Here is a 12,655-nt window from a genome sequence, read left to right as displayed (position 1 = left end):
TGTCAAATAGATGTTGATCTTTTGTACTTTCTGTTCTCATGTTCTGGGTCATTTGGTCTGAAACGCCACAAGGATAAGGGTCACCTTGTTAATGGTGGGTTTGAAGCCTACAGGGTTTGCACAGATCCTTGAAAACGTTTAAAACCCTGGAATTTATAAGTGTCAGTTTCAAGACCTTGAAAGTCCTGGAATGTAACAGTCCTTGGAACCCTTTGGTTTTCATGGTGATAATCAGTAACTCTGTCTTTTTGCAAGAATTTAAAATGTTTGCGCGGCTCTTTGCATGGAACAAGCACAGAGCCATACAAAGACAGGGTTTCACCATACCCAACGAACGCACATTGCTTAAAATGCAAGCCATGCGGGATTATGTTTGACATTTCGTAAGTGGGACTGTTGACGATAAAAAACCACGCCACATGAAGGCAGGAGGTAGTAGATTCTTAAAGGTACCTGGTGCTGTGCGTAAGTGCCCGATCCGTCCATGCCATCCCAGTGCAGTCATTATGTGGAAGGTGCATGAAGTGGTGACAGATTTCGTGGACGTTGAAGGTGGCAACATCTCGCCCATACTAAAGTTCGTAATTGCACACAAATGACCTCTTCAATAAGATGTTCCCAGATAGCACAGTCGCGAAAGCCTCCCGTCGTGGAGAGAAATGGTACACTAACGCGACATGGCGTTCTTGGGCCACTTTTTAATTTCTTTCATCCGCGCAATGAGAGACAGAGAAATGCGACTGTTATGTCATCCTGTTAGTTGTGTCTTCAAATGATTACGTACATCAAAGCAAGTAGATATTCCAAGATCTGAAACCTCAGAAAAAGAGCAGCTTGTAGGAGTAAGGCAGTTGAAAAGACTTATCGACAAGGGGAAGTTTGACAACATGAGAAAAATAAAGGCAAAGCTTGCAGCAACAGTTGCTGATTTAATATTTTCAGCTGATACCTTTTATGACGAAGCAAAAGATGCAGGCAACATTATGTACGTTTGAAATCAGTATGATTGAAACCAAATCACCTGAGAAAACCAGCAAGAAGAAAGAACAACCTTTAAACTGTGACCAAAAACAAAATAAAGCTGGGGAGTTTTCACGAACTTGTTAGCACCTATCTAAATGTCGTGCGCTAAGGTTCTTAGGTATTGCACAATAAACAACTTTTGCATTGTGTTGACAACTTTATAAATAATCTCAGATGAAACACATTATATGTGGTCCTTGGAAGTCCTTGTAAAGCCTTGAATTTTTTCTTTTGGAGCCTGTACAAACCCCGGCCTAGCATATAGTGTTTTCCTATCTAAGGTTTCTGCGCTAGCCAGATTGCCGATTTGTTAAAACTGATTTTTACCCCTACTGTTAAATCGATTATCAGATATAACGAACTAACATTCTGCCCTGATACTTCCTTATAACGAGGTTTGGCCTTTGCACCAGTTATCATTACCTGTTTATCTTAATTCTGTCCTAGGGTGTAGGCTTTGAGAGTTTAACCCATGTTGCAAGTTCTCTGTGCATAGCTGAAACGCGGCTGCGTTGTGAGGACGCAAACTCAGATAGAATGTCTGATGAGAGCAGCAAAAGCTGCTTAGAATGAAAAAAAAAAGCAAGTGCAGAGCTTCAATACAGAACTGTAGACGTACGCATGCACATTGATGTGAATGGTATCTGAGATTGCAGGAAGTGGAACTTGTGCACATAATTTTCACTAAAGGGCTGCTAATGTGGGAGCATCTGTTACGAAGGCGTGACTTAGCTGCGGTATGTTGCGAAAAGGACTGCTGGTATAGTAGTGTGACATGTACAGTGGTATTACCTATACTCTGAGAAATACAGGAGGAAATAAATTGATCTGTATTCAATAAGGCTTAGAAAGTATGCGGCTCCACAAGGCAAGTCATTTACAATCATTCAAAACTTCAACTATCGCATCAGGGAAGACGCACCTTCAACGTTGTTTTTCCAGCCTGCAAATTCTGTTTTTCCGCTCAACTCGCCAGAGCCCAGAACTTCATGAGGTGAACCACAGGTGAAGTCGTAATGATGAAGTGAACGAAAACAGTTAAATCAAGCGAAACCACCAAGCCACTAAATGAAAAATTAATGCCACAAAGCCGACCTGGTCAGTAACAGCCGCACTGCTGGTTCGCAAACATTTCAACTGCCCCATTGCAAGATTAAACGAACAGGATATACAGCGGCACTGCAGCGAAAAGTGCACAATATTAATGTGGGGCGTTTCTAAAATCTGCTCAGCTAGGTGTAATGCCTCGGTTGTTTCGTTCTCGGTACGGTTTACAGCCTTGCTACGCTGCTTCTGAATGCACGCTTCGCGTTTCTAAAATCTGTTCAGCTAGGTGTAATGCCTCGGTTGTTTCGTTCTCGGTACGGTGTACAGCTTTGCTACGCTGCTTCTGAATGCACGCCTCGCGGCCTGCGTCCGTGAACACCTCGGGGCTCGGGTGCATTATAATGAGTAGCACAGAAACGCCAGTGCGTTGCCCAGGGCCCGGCCCTCGACGTCCACCAGAATGGCAGCGAGGCTCTTCCGCGATTAGCTGCCTCGACCTCATCGCGGACTCCTAGATACCAATTCGGCATTCGTTTTTCCCATATTATTCAATGCTGCGGGGCATCCTCGAGCTACCTGCGGGCTACGGCTGGGCCTGCTCAGCCCTCTCCAGCTGGCTTGCTCGCTCACGCTTAGTTTCTAATGCATAGTTTCTCGAACGAAGCAGCAGAAGTCGCTGCGTCTGCAGTGTTTACTACTGTCTCTACAGCCGTGTAAGCTTGAATTTACGAAGGGCCGCTGCGGCGATTCAGAGTTGGTCCACGCAGGTGTGCGAACTGTCATTTCAGGTGTATCATCAACGCGCTCAAACGAGACACGCAAGTATAAAACAGAATGAGGTGGTTTAGTGTGCACTGGCTGCACTGGTGCAAGCAGTGCAGCATATGTTCATTTTTTTCACTGATTGATATCCCCAGTAGCACTTTGCACTGTTATGCACGACCCTGCACTAAAGTTCACTTTTTTAGGTCTCTTCGATTTGGCTGCACTAGCTGCACCAGTTCAAGGGGTGCAGCACCGTCGTCCTCGTTTTGCCGGTGCCGCGCGCGCCCTCTGCACTTCCTTCCTCGTTTTGCGAAGGTGCCGCTTCAGTGCAGACCCACCTCGGCACTAGTTCTTGCTGGCCCTGCACTAACGAAAAAGGTGGTGCCGTTTGGTGCAGCAGCATGGCATACGTGCCGCCAAGCGAGGAGCAGACGACGCTGCGCGTCGATATCGACGGCGTGCCGACGGATGTCTATCTGCGTTTCGATGTCTATCTGCACTAATGTCTATCTGCACTAATCTGCACCAGTTCAGGTAAAAAAAATGCCCCTACGAAGATTTCAACAATGGAGAAAAGAGTACGCTTCCCTCTAGCGCCATTGAAGATCTCTTTAATGTGCTGCCGTTGCCGGTTTGCGGCAGTCTGCAGAACTAAAAACTGTAGAACTAAAGACCTTGGCTTCAACACTGCATCCATTAGCGCTAAATAATTTTTTGCTTGCAAGAGTATAAATTATTAGGTTTTATTGAGTGCATTGTTAATAGTCGTTAGGTTGCCGTAATAAATCACCCAGTACAGAACAGCAGCTATGAAAGCAACGTTCAATTGGCAACGCTGCTAATACAACTGGCGTCCCCTAGCGTAGCGGCCTCAAAACAGCGGATAGACGCACTGGAAGTGATAATTTTGGGATCGAAATCTTTTCGGGTGTGCCCCTTGGGAAGAGTACGCAATGGGAAGAGTACTTGGGGGAATCGAAACTGTGCTGCTAGTTCTGACAACGCTAAAGAATGCGCAGGTGATGTGAGTTGTGTGATATCGACAATATCAGGTCTATCGCTAACCGGAGTAGCCCACGCGTGAAGCACCTTCGGATTCACAATGGCATCGGCAAGTGGGCTTCCCGCCAGAAGGCCTTTGGCGCGATGTGCGGGTCCCCGCGGCAAGCTACAGTCACGGCCCTCCACGTAGAACGTCGGCGCGCTGTTCTGACTCCCACATCTGCGCTGATCTTTGGCCATTTGTGCTTTTGCTCGAGTGTTGCCGTTGGAGCTATCATCTGCCAGATGGCGCCATCATGTTGTGGCCAATCGAATCGAAGGTAGCGCGGTTTTTCAAATGTGTTGTCGCGCTCGCCGGTAGTACACCCGAGTTCTTGCGTGGATGTGTTGCGGGATGGCGTACGTGTGGTTCTTAGCGAACTGTAAGCGCACCTGTGGTTGCGAGGAACTACGAACACGCGACTTCGAGGCTACAAAGTGCCGGCAGTGGTTGACTGCTTGCGTCGAAGCAACTCGACGACTTGATCGGTGTCTCTCGTAGGCGTAAGAAGCATCAGTTTAATTCAACAGCTACATTCTGCCCGCGAAGAGGACCCTTGCGTAGACACAGCCCAGCCTGGCTTCCTCGACATCGCCAGCCATGCTCCGATCAGAAGGCCCCAACTGTGATCTGGCAGACCAAAAAGGTAGTGAGCGAGCCCTCGATATGTCAACCTTAAAAGAGAACAACCAGCAGCAAAGTGATGGCGGAGCCCGGCTGGGGCAGCCAGCTGTTGAAAGCTCATCGGCTGCTCCAATGTCTCAGCCTATTTTGTTGATTCAAAAGCCGGAGAACCTCTCTAATGTCGAAATGCGTGTCGTACCCAAAGGAGCTGCCCTAACTGAGGGCTCCACCACAGGGGGCACGTCCGCACCGACATTAAAGAGTGTGCCACCTGCTTTGGCTCAAAACAGCACTTCGTCCACCCTCTTGCTGGTGCCCGTTGCATTTTTTTCCAAGCAGATGAACCGTTCTGATGTAAATATGCGCATTGCACCAAAGGGAGTCTTGTCAGGGAAACCGGGAGAAGTGTCGTCGTCTTTTATGTTTAAGGTCACCCACCCTGCTCCCGTGACAAATCCTGTCGCGTCAACTCTTAAGCGAAAGGACAGGCCTGAACTGGGAAAAACCGTTGACGCTAAGATAAGATCTTACTCAAAGGCTAGTGTGGAACCAAAAACAAATGCTAACACAAAGATCGATGTGCACCGCAAAATGAATGCAGCCTCCAAAATGAACGTTGTTATCAAACAAGAAGTTGTGTCTGAAGATTCTGGTGATAGCAGGTCGTCAGACGACGGTGCTGACTTGTCATCCGCGAAGGCACCGCTGAACCGGGGTGAAGCCGGCTCTGATTGCGACACTGTTCGTCCCCCCCTCAGCATGGCTCTGCAAGCCGACCAGGTGCTTCTGCCAAGCCCCGCGTGGAACCACCACGATGTCGACATGGAGTCCAACGCGCGGAGCCTGTGCTTCGTGGAACTCGGCAGCGCCAGGTCGGGCCTACCGTTCACCCGCCGCATCTTGCAGATAGTGGAGTCGGAGAAGGGGGACTACAGCATTCGATGCTACGTGCTGGACAGAGAAGTCGAGGTCACGGCACTTCCCTCTGGGTCGCCACCGCCTTCGGTGGACGAAATTTCCGAGACGCTGCAGGACTTCCACGCGAGACCTGTGTGCGGCGGCGCGCTTGCCCGTCGGGACCTTCCCGGAGCACGCTTTCTCCTCGCCTGGCTGGACAAGACCGGCGTCTGGAGGCACGACCGCTGCTCGCTGCTCCTCAGTGGTGCTGCGGTTGAAACGCGCTGCAGGTTTTGTGCTATGCTTCCCAACCCTTTCAGTGCGCCCACTCCGGAAGAAATCAGCAGACCTAAGCCGGCAGTGCGAACGTACGCTCGAACTACGCCTAAAGGCCGTCCAGCAATTGGGGAGGCAGGTGAACAGAGAAACTGACTCTAATATGAAGTGCTTTGCAGCGAGTTACTGTGGTTCGAGCTCCACTAAAGGACACACGTGGTAGTGACAATCGATGTGTCAAACAGTTATTTACGAGTGCACCTACAGAGCTAAGTGCTCGCTCAACCTTCAGAACATCCCTGCACATACTGCGTGGCCAACATGTGTAGATCTCGTTTTGCTGTTTTTAGTGGTTTGCAAATTCTTGACACTGCAACGTTCAGATGAAATGAAAGGATTTTACTGGCATACTGTTTGTCAGGGGCCCCATGTAAGGCTAGGGTGTAATAGTGCAGCTACCTCTACAAGTTTGTGGAATAGTGCTCCGTTTCCTGTACCTGTGACAGTGGAAATAATGTTTTGTTTCCTGCAGGGATTGTGTAGTGTCGGGAGCTCTGCTTCAAAGTGAAGGCCGTGAATACAGCATGCAGCTCTGTTTTATTTGAAGGACTTGGTGTCTTTAGAGTACCCTCAGTGTTTGTGCTGCAGCATATGATTCTTTGCTGAAAATTTTAAAAATTAAAGCCGAAATTTTAATTCTCTCACTGCATCGTGTTTTGTGGCATCAGCAATGATGTAGCAGAGGGAGATACCTAAAACGAATTAGTGTGCTGACTGCATGTAGAATCAAAACACTCCAACCCACTAAGAACAGGAACTGGCTCTGACTGGGGGCTGTGCCAAAATGCACTTGGTTACCATCAGCAGGTAGCATAGCAATGTCGCTGCCACGCTTGATTTACTTCTGATTGAACCCGTATACGCCATATTTCGTCATAGTTCATAGTAAAATCATTTTGTAAAACATTGGGAATGACATGACAAGCATGGTCACATAAGTGGCAGTGCCGCTTGTGCCATTGTTGTGTCACACCAGCCCAGTGCACCCAAAAATCATCTACACAATAGCACGTTTCGTAGCAGAGATGAGTGGTAGTTCATTTGTGGTGTGTATATGATTGCATCTTTGTCCGGAACTTCTATCATTTGCCCCGCCATTCTTACTGCTATAAAAAGACCATGCACCAAGTTTCAGCTGCAAGTAGTTCATTTTGAAAACTCGTCCCAGTTTAAGTTGTGCTTAATCTTGTCAGCCTCACCTAATTGCATAAACAGACCATAATGTGTCATAACCCTACTGTGAAAAAGTAGCCTGTGAGGTGCCTGCTATTCCCTGTTTTCCCCATTTTATATTGCTCATTGGAATGAAGTTTACATTCAAAGTGGTGTCAGTGTCACCCTAACATTGCAATCTTTCGAATAATTCGAGCTCGTATTTTGTCTTCATGCCTCCTTTAATGACATCCTGCTAGTCCACAGGTTAAAAGGTCTGCTGGTCTGAATCTGGAGGCTTGTGAAGCTGGCCCGTCTGCCAGCTGTGTGTAGTACAAGTCTGCAGCAAGTTTTAAAGGGTTGTGGTGTCGCACGTTGAATTGGTTGCTGATTCCTTTGCCTTCATTTTTAAATACAGGTGGTTTTATGTAGCCCTACCAAAAAGTGTAGGCCTCCTCTGATTTGTGAAGGCTGCTATATATGAAGTCTGTAGGTTTCCTCTTCTCTTGTGTGAAAGCTGCAGTGAAGTGTTGCTTACAGTACAGCCTGCTTTAAAAAAAACACATTGGAAGTTGAGTAACAGTTTGCTGTATTATTTGTTTTGAACTTGGGGAGAGGTCAATTTAAAAGGCGTGTTCTTGAAGCAAAGCTGTCTATGCCCTCACTGATGGCAACCGTTTGCACCAAAATGCACTGCAGAGCAGCCAACTTTCTCCGACAATGACGATGATTGTGGGTGAAATGAACAATGGTTGAAACGCAAAGCTTTCTCTGGTGAAAAGCCAGTCTTTAGAGTCCAAAGTTGAAGCCCAAAATCATTACGCCCGAAACACACCGCACTGAAGCCAACTATTGTAATAGATTTCCACTGAGGCACATGAAGCGCCTCAAGAAAAAAACGCTTCCCGCGGGCGGAATCGAACCTGGGTCCCTCATTTTGTGAAGCTGACGTCTATCCGATTGTGCCATTCCGACGCGGGCGAAGCAGTCTGGAATTTGGACTTTGGATTTTGACTCGGGTTGCATGGAAGAAAGCTTCACGTTTTAACCATATTTTAACTATCTTTCTCTTAACAAAGGGGCTTTGATTGTCTTGCAAGAACCTTCTTTCTAAATTATCATTTTTTTTACTTCTGGGTAACTAATGAAAAGCTGTCTTCAAGTCTTTATTCCCTTCTGTTCCTGAACCTGATCTCTCAAGAACTCCAAGAACAGACACGTTCACGGACAGCAGGCAGTGCTACCACGGATTGCCTTTGAAAGGAGGCTGTGCTTAGCAGTGTGCTTGCTCAGGGGCACCCAGATAGCATGTTGTGCTAGAACAGATCAGCTGCTGTTTGGTGCATTTTACAATAGACAAAATGATTGAATTGTTTTTAGGTACTGAATAATGTTGCAAAGCATTAATTGCGGATAAGCATTCCTCCTCCCAAATAGGTAAATGGTTGAATCGCATAAACTTCCCACTTGCACGAAGCGCTACACTTGCCAGTCTATGAGCAGCGATGCTTCTTCACAACTTATTTGAGCTGAATGTAGCGATAAGGTGAGTTTCAAGAAGAATTTAAAGCAATTTTGTCCACACATTACTTGCCAGGTCCCACTGGCTCTTGACATGTTGACTTGAAGCAGGGGCCACATTATAGTCGCATGTAATGCAGACGAGAACTGAAATTATTTTTCCTAGATCTGAAGTTGGGTTATCACCAGGTTTATTTACAGTACAGCAAGGAATTTCTGAAGACCAAACAGAAGTGGGGAACAGGGTGCCACATTTTGTGATCCATGTTTGCGGAACAATGGAAAAAGAAAAAGTGACGAATAATGCGTGAAAACCGGAGATGCTAAATAAATGCTATGCTAAAGCAGAGCTTCATTATCGACAAAACATCCCAGACATGCCTTTGAGAGAAAAATGTGGCTAGGAAGGGGCGAGGAAAATGGCAAGGGCGTATGGCCATGCATTCGGCAGTGAGTTATGGCTGTGAAAATATAGCTTTATTTTAAGGTATAACGAAAATATCCAGGGCAGCGGGTCATGGCTGAGACAGCGGCAGGGCTATTGGCGATGAGATGTTGGAGTGGCGCCCAATGGCTCTGACGTCAGTTAAGGGACTCGCGCCGCTGTCGTCTGCCACACTCGATCCGCTTGTGAAAGGCAGCACTGCCTGTGCTAGAAATCGCCCGCTTTGATGCTTTACTGCATTTAAAAGCGTTTTTCCAGTAATTCAGTTATTTTTGCCAGCTTCTGACACCTCTGTATAATCTCAAGCTGTATTTATTCCCAATACTGCCCCGCTCCCAACACAGCCACAAACGTTCGTCACTTATGATGATTACTCGCAACAATCTTTCCATTTTGCATAAAACCACACGCATGAATTGTACAATTCTAACATTTTCAACGCAAGATATCAAAAGAAGCAATCAAGATAAAACATTACAGAGGCCACGACACTTGAAAAGACAGGAAAAAAGACAATAAAGACTCAAATATTTCTTCATTGAACATTGTAGAACTAGGGAAAACTAAGGCGGAACACATGGAAATGGGACAAGGGTGCGAAAGAAATACTTTTTAGTGAGATAATAATCGGAGGATAATAAACATCACGTGTATCAGCCCACAACGTGAGTTCACAGGAAAAAAACTCCCTCCACCTCCCCGAAGGGGATCGTGCGGAAATGCGAATGCATTGGGTGCACCGATAAGTGCGCTGCGGCAAGCAGTAACGGAGAGAGGCGTGCGCTCCACTGCATTTATATACATTTTCCGAGCGCAGCGAGCGGAGAGAGGGTACGCGGAGAGGAGAGAGAGACCCGCGCAACACGCCCGCCCCGCGCGCGAGCTCTCTCTCCCGCCGAGCCCCGCGATGCGAGCGCCCTCACACGCCCGAGCGCGCTCCTCCTCTCCACTCACTCTCCGCTACTCCGCGATGCGAGCGCGCTCCTCCTCTCCCCTTGCCCCCCGCTACTCCCGCCCGAGCTACCACCTGCTCCGGTTGCTAGGCGCGCCACAGCTGTTGCTAGGGGCGAGGAGGAGCGCGGAGAGATAACACCTGCGGGCGCACGCCGACGGAGCACGACAACCCCCCCCCCCCCCCCCCGCCGCGCCGAGACGACGACGACGAAGGCAGAACTACGATGCGCGCGCTCACGTGCGCTCGCGCTGGAGGAATGCAGGCGCACGCCGACGGAGCACGACAACCCCCGACTAAGAAATGCATTCGCATTTAAAAAAGTTCAGTGTTAGCTTTCACTTAACTCGTCAATTATTTTCGCGAATTCAGCTGATGAACTGATTCTGGTGATGTCAAGATCCAACTGGTTCCATTCATGTCGCACGCGGGAGAAATGAATATTTAAATGTATCATTGCGACAGAAATATCCCGTTAAAGTATAATCGTGTTGGTGTCGGTGGAACCGTGAAAATGAAATATATGTGGTAACGTCGATTTTATGAGAGTTATGAAGCAACTGGAACAAGTTTCAGACGCGCCTGCCTTGCCCTAACTGCCAGTGTATGCAGGCTAGAGGCCGACAGTAGGTTGGTGAGGCGCTTTTTGCTGCACATTTTCTAAAGTCATGATATGAGTTGTTGTATGTGGGAACCACACTGTTGTGGCATATTCAAGAATCAGTCGAATAAACGTAGTGTAAAGTTTGGTAGATGGTGGCGACAGTCGTAAGTTCCTAAAGTGAAAACCATAGCGCATATCATCCCAGTACTGAAAAAAAAAGGTATGTCTAGAACGACTTAGTTTATAACGAATTGCTGTAAACTTTTCCCAGAAATGTTTGGCTTGTAATGTTACGACACTGACAGAATGCAGTTTGCAGCTGCCGAGTAAACTTCAGTGAACATCTTGCTCAATGATGCAATGACAAAGGGTGTTTGGCAGGTGCGGGCAAAGTCAGGCTGTATGCAACCGTGCTGTACTTTAAATTGCTCGTCATTGGGGGCGCACGTTAATTTACCGGTACATTTTTTCACAAATTTGTAATTCACCGCTTTGCTACCCAAGTTTAACTATTTTTATTTGCAGGCGCCCGCGCTGTTAGCTAATTAATGACGCGCACAACGTCGTACCTGTTGGTTAGCAGGCGCGTGGATTACTCGTTTGGTACATAACATACTTGACCCGCCGCGGTGGCTAAGGCGTTGCGCTGCTGAGCCCGAGGTCGCGGGTTCGGTTCCCGAACGCGGCGGCCGCTTTTCTGATGGAGGCGAAAAGCAAGAACCCCCGTGTGCACGAGACTTCGGTGCACGGTAAAGATCCCCAGGTGGTCGAAATTAATCCGGAGCCCTCCACTGCGGCGCGCCTCATCGCCTGCGTTGCGTCGGCGCGTTAAACCCTACAAGCAAGCAACATACTTTTAAAGTAGAAGCGCACGTGCGCTGAAAGTAGCCGGAAAGGCGATACGGCGTGCGCTGATAAGATCCCACCGGGCAATCGCTGCTCGGAGCGGTCTGCCCGCCACGTACCATCTTGAGCGTCAAGGACGTCGAGCTGCGCGCGGTGTGAACGCGCAGACGAACATTTGAGGGTCGCTCCAAGCACGGAGTAAAAGAGCGATGTTCCGAACAAATTGAAAGTGGGGCTTCATTTCCAGCATGTATATTGACATCTGAAAAGGGCAGGTACTTTACATGCGCGAGCTGAGCATAAGGGGAAGCGGGCCGACAGAAAGTACTCCCGAATGCACGTGGCTTCAAAGTAATCAAAGAGCAAGCGGCTGTCAACCTGGAAGGTAGTAGCAGAGTCATCCGATGCTTTGGTTTTCTGGTCGTGATACTCCACCTCAAGTTTGGTTTGGGGACAAAGGCTACCGCCAGGCGCGCCGCTGCCGATCTGAGGGCATCCAGCGGCCCGGCGTCCCCCGCGTGTGGGGTCGCGCTGCAGAAGCCAACCGTACACCCGCTTTTCGAAGGCACTTTTGCTATAGAAACACGTTCTTGGAAGTTATGCCTGTCTTACAACAGCAGCCGTACAAGGAATACGTATAAGGCGGAAGGCCCGCTCAAGACGACCGGCGGATGTCCGGATTTGATTCTCAAGTTTCTCAGCAGTGAGCATGCATAGAAGATCAAGCGTGAGTTCAGCTTCGTGGTGGTTTGCGGTCTCCCGCGGCCCTTGACCGTTGCGCTCGTATTACCTTTGCCTCGAAACTTTCAGAATCACTTCACAACACGACCAGAGCACGGCTAGGAAGCTTTGGAAGTGGCGCTGTTCGGTTCTAAGGAAAATTTCCGCACCTGAAAGTCGACTGTTCCGTGCTGGTATTAACAGGCGCTGAGGTTCCAAACATTTTTTTTATTTGGTGCGAGGTTTATATAGCGAGTGGAATGCGTGATTACTTTCGCCGGCTTAATGGGACTGAGCCCCGTGCGAAAAGCAGCGGATACATTTCGACTGTGCAAAAGGTAACTCTGCAGGGCTGGCAAACTACTTCTTTGCGGCTTCCTCTGATTCCGCTTTTGAACGCTTTCCCTCGTCGGGAGAAAGAGGTGCGGTGAGTTGCCAGTGCGCGCGGGAAACTTTTGAAATTCTTGAATGCCGAAGATTACTCTCGCTAGTGCCAGTGGTTGTTGATGTCATCAGAAACAAGGTGAGTGTGTGGTATTCAAACCATACAAGGGAACGGCCTTTTAAATATTCTTTAACGACGGAGCTGCTGTTACTAACCGTAGAGTCAACGGCGTCATAAAAAAATTCCTGAGTCATAGTTACTCCCGCAGTTTATTGCTCTCGTGAGTACTCGTTTTA

The sequence above is a fragment of the Haemaphysalis longicornis genome, unplaced genomic scaffold (genome assembly GCF_048455015.1).
Source record: "Haemaphysalis longicornis isolate Haplotype H1 unplaced genomic scaffold, Haemaphysalis longicornis Haplotype H1 scaffold_5, whole genome shotgun sequence".
NCBI lineage: Eukaryota > Metazoa > Arthropoda > Arachnida > Ixodida > Ixodidae > Haemaphysalis > Haemaphysalis longicornis.
This window is presented reverse-complemented; position numbering follows the sequence as displayed.